The sequence below is a fragment of the Vipera ursinii genome, assembly GCF_947247035.1.
Source record: "Vipera ursinii genome assembly, chromosome: 7".
Lineage (NCBI taxonomy): Eukaryota > Metazoa > Chordata > Lepidosauria > Squamata > Viperidae > Vipera > Vipera ursinii.
The window spans coordinates 5,705,915-5,710,914 of record NC_139521.1 but is presented as its reverse complement, the minus strand read 5'-3'; the positions used below and the strand labels follow the sequence as shown (position 1 = coordinate 5,710,914).

Genomic DNA, 5,000 nt, shown 5'->3' with positions numbered 1-5,000 from the left:
TGAAATGGTACAGGGTTTCCTGCTTGAGACAGGGGGATGGGCTAGAAGACCTCCAAGGTCCCTTCCAACATCTCTATTCTATTCTATTCTATTCTATTCTATTCTATTCTATTCTATTCTATTCTATTCTATTCTATTCTATTCTATTCTATTCTATTCTATTCTATTCTATTCTATTCTATTCTATTCTATTCTATATCTGACAAACTTCATTTAAAAAAAACTTTAGATGTACAGTACAGTAACTCTCTGGATTCATAGTTGTACATAAAATCACTGCAGGTTGAAAGACACCAACCCACAGGGAATATTCAGTTCCCACTCATTGAAAGCTTCAATAAATATGGAATAATTGATATTTGTTCCTACAATCTAATTTATAGCCAGGAGATAGCAAAATGCCATTGCAAGACTCGGAATTACGGATGATACTTTTGGCTTAATTTTCAGTAAAGTGTTATACTCTTGGTAAAATCATGTTCCAGGAGTTTCTTTTTCTGGAAATGCCAACTGGACAGTTGACACTTCAATGACATTGACTGACTTCCCAATCTAGCCTAGAGCTCTGCTAGTTTGTATTGGTTGTCTACAAATTTCCCATCAAATCCAGGACTCCTTCATTCCATACCTACATCAGGTCACCCAGATTGTCCCACCTGCTGAGTCCCAGATGAGGCCGCTGCCCATTTTCAGGGCCAGCTTCGTCCCCATTATGGCGTTCGTGTTGAACCAGTTACTGAGGTTTTTCAGAAACAGGCAGAGCTACAAAAATGACCATATTTCCGATAAATAGTCAACATTTTTATGGTACTCACGCAGTCTCAGCAGAGGGAGGTAAAGACAGCTTTCAGCCTCTGATCAGTCAATCTCCAGTTTAAAGATGTGTCCTGCTGGCAGAAAAAAATCATTAGTTTCTTGATAAGTGTTCAATTTTCCTCAGCTTCTATCTAAATAGGATGCTGGTCATTGCTTAGTGTCTCTCCACTTTCTCATTAGTATTTCTATTTGCAATTTACCTTCCACGCGACACCGTATGTTTTATACATTGCTATTTTAGCCTTGACAATTCTGCCTCTGGAGTACACTAATAATATCACTTTAGAGGGGTTGGGCCTAGTAGTTGGTTGATTAGTAAATATGAACGTGTGGAAAGGCTGCATGGGGGTGAAAATGATAGCTGCTTTGGAAAGTAATAGTTGCACTTGGCTCTGTCTGATTGATCTCACTCTTCCTACAGTTCTGTTGGGTTGTAACTGTGAAGTATTTGTTGTTCAAAATATGCCCGTCCAGCAATTTCCAAGCAAGCCTCTTGATGTTTGCTCCAGGTAATGATGTACTTGTTCTTCAGTAATTCCATTTTCCCTGCTTGATAAAATGTTTGAAGTTTGCAATAGCCCATATCATTATTGCTGTTTTGCTGTCAAAGAGAATAGTGACCTTGATCATCGCTTTTCTTTGAGCCGTTCTTCCCCGCCCTAGTTTTTTTTTTTTAAGACTTCTGAAGTCGCAGCTACTTAAAAAAAGAAATCAAAACCTGACATTGGCACCACTCACAACCTCAGGTGTTTACCTGTTTTGATTTTGTAAGGGAGAGAAAGAACTTTGCAATTTCCATACAGAGATCACCTTCATAGCATTTGTCAGTATGCAATCCTGGGTTGCATAAACAGAGGCATAGAATCAAGATCACGCAAAATATTAGTACCGCTTTGTAAAACCCTGATAAGACCACACCTGGAACACTGCAGGCAGTTTTGGTCACCATATCACAAAAAAGACATTGAGAGTTTGGGGGGGGGGAATTCAGAGAAGAGCAACTAAGATGATCAAAGGCCTGGAGAGTAAAACATACAAAGAATGGCTGCAACACTTAGCCTTGGCTAGTTTAAAGAAAAAAAGAAATAGGGGAGAGATGATAGCAGTCTTCCCGTATTTGAGGGGCTGCCACAAAGAAGAGGTGGTCAAATTATTCTCCAAAGCACCAAAGGGCAGGACAAGAAACAACGGTTGGAAACTGATCAAAGAGAGAAGCAACCTGGAATTAAGGAGAAACTTACTGACAGTGAGGACAATCAACCAGTGGAATGACTTGCCTTCAGAATTTGTAAGTGCTCCATCACAGGAGATATTTAAGAAGAGATTGGACAGCCATCTATCTGAAATGGTGTAGGGTTTCCTGTTTGAGCAGAGGGGTTGGGCTAGATGGCCTCCAAGGTCCCTTCCAGCTCTGTTATTCTCTTATTAAGTCCTGGGCACATTGGACAGCAAGTGTTTACCAGTGATTTTGATCATTCTCAGTATGGGACATGACACATTTTTGAATATGGTCTGCAGCAAAAGCTACATTCTTCTGATATCTACGTGATGTAAGGGTTGTCCGTGTGTGTTTAAAAACAAAAAATTCTGCCAAAATCCTATTTGCCTAAAACAGAATCCCACTGTGGCCTAAACATAGGTAAAGGTAAAGGTAAAGGTTCCCCCGCACATGCGTGCCAGTCGTTTCCAACTCTAGCGGCCGGTGCTCATCTCCGTTTCAAAGCAGAAGAGCCAGTGCTTATCCGAGGACGTCTCTGTGGTCATGTGGCCGGCATGACTAGACGCCAAAGGCACATGGAACGCTGTTACCTTCCCACCGGAGAGGTCCCTATTTTTCTACTTGCATTTTTTACGTGCTTTCAAACTTCTAGGTTGGCAGAAGCTGGGACGAGTAACAGGAGCTCACTCTGTTATGCGGCACTCGGGATTCGACCCGCCAAACTGCCAACCTTCTGATCGACAAGCTCAGCGTCCTAACCCACTGAGCCACCGCATCCCTTGGCCTAAACATACTTGGGATCATCTTTTTATATTATTATTATTATTATTATTATTATTATTATTATTATTATTATTATTATTATTATTATTATTATTATTATTCATGTCCGCATGACATTAAGCTCAAGCTCATGAGTAAGAGTTGCTTATCTTGGTCTCCATTGTATCACCGATAAAGCTGTTTTTTCTTCCTCGTTAACCTTACCCTGTCCTTGGATAGAAATCTGGTGACTGCAGTGACTTGAAACAGAGGAAATGAAGGCAGGAGAGAGTTCAGCCATGGGGGTCAGCAAATTTTATGCTGCTGTACTTGCCTGACAGACAGCACACTAAAAAGCAGAGACATCACCCTGCCAACAAAAGTGCGTATAGTCAAGGCCATGGTCTTCCCAGTTGCAATGTATGGCTGTGAAAGTTGGACCATAAGAAAGGCCGAGCGCCAAAGAATTGAGGCCTTTGAACTCTGGTGCTGGAGAAGACTCCTGCACCTCCTCCTTTGAAAGGGTTTGCTGAAGCTTTATTTTACCGTTTTATCATTTTCTATCAACTCATGGGGAAAACTGAAAACTATGGCAGAAAACGGTCACTTTCTTCTGAATATGTTATTGGAAATATGTTGTTGAGAGAAACAATGTAGGGAAAAAAAACAAACAAATCTTCTAAAAGGAGAATTATATTTGAGCCTTTTAAAAAAGGGAATGTAGGTGCCGTGCTAATTAAAACAAACTTTTAATGTACATAAATGCCAGTTTAGCATTACGGTAAAGGCTAAATTAGTTGCTGCTACATTTAATGGCTCAAAAGAGAAACCAAAGGAGGTGAGGAGAGGAGAGGAGAGGAGAGGAGAGGAGAGGAGAGGAGAGGAGAGGAGAGGAGAGGAGAGGAGAGGAGAGATTAGACAAGACAAACAACAAATTTATGTCGAAGGAAAGTGTAAATAATTTTATCTATGGAGATCCGAAGTCATCCAAGTCATGGTAGCCAAAAGGTGTTTTTTTTTCCCAAAAGGCAACTGGACTTTGTTTTTCCTTTAAAACATTTCACTTCTCATCCAAGAAGCTTCTTCAGTTCTTGAATAAACTTCTTGGATGAGAAGCAAAATATCTTCAAGGAAAAAAAAAACAAAGTCCAATTGCCTTTGGAAAAAAACACCTTTGGGATGTTTTTCAATGAAAACAAAAAATGTCAAAATGCAAAGTTTCGAATATGTATATTCTGCTTGCATCAGAACGAAGCACACAAAAAGCACGAAATAGCAATTGCCAAATGCGCAAAAGAAGCAAGGCTGAGCAGATGTTGCAAAGAAATACTGTTAAAAGGGTGGAAAAGAAACTAATGGAATTAACTATCTCTCCCATACTTAAAACCTTCCTGAACATTTGAGATATGCTCCTATCTTTCTCTAACTTTATCTTTAAAAAAACTCCCAAATGTGATTCTCTAAAAAAAAACAAAAAACATGACTTCATAGTTGTTGTCATTTTACACTATTGTTATACAATCACCTATTTCACTGAGAAAGACATCATTTCCCATTCAGAAGCAAAGAATGTATATATCATTTATTTCTGGATTGCCTTGCATAAAATCGATTTTTTTTAAAAAAAAATGGGAGAGATTGGCCACAACACAAACACTTACAACACATGTTCAAACACACAACCACACCCACCCACATACACACACAAAGAGAGAAACTACTCTCAACATCCCTTCCAACATGCACCCAGGTGCAATTTTTGCTCTCAAGGTGGACAAAGCATAATCATAATCGTAAAGTTGGAAGGGACCTTGGAGGTCATCTAGTCTAACTCCCCGCTCAGGCAGGAAACCCTATACCATTTCAGACAAATGGCTGTCCAGTCTCTTCTGAAAAACTTCCAGTGTTGGAGCATTCACAGTTTCTGGAGGCAGGTTAATTGTTCTAACTGTCAGGAAGTTTCTCCTGAGTTCTAGGTTGCTTCTCTCCTCGATTGCTCCAAGCATCAGTTGAAAACCTTTTGAGCAGAAAAAAAAATGTTCTTTTTTCTGCTTAGTGGAAAGAGTCCAGCCTATTTAACCTCACAAAGGGTATTTAAAACCCTGCAGTTTTCCATGTTCCGATTTCAGTCTGAATCTGAAGTAGCCAATTTGTTTCACTGATCTTGCCTCACCTCTCTCCCCTCCTTCTACTAAGGTAGACA

At 39.8% G+C, this 5,000-nt stretch overlaps 1 long non-coding RNA gene across 1 annotated transcript in view; it reads right to left on the bottom strand.

Moving 5' to 3' along the window:
• Nucleotides 1–5,000, bottom strand: part of LOC310643493 — a 222,764-nt gene that overhangs the window by 207,813 nt on the left and 9,951 nt on the right. The window lies entirely within an intron of this gene.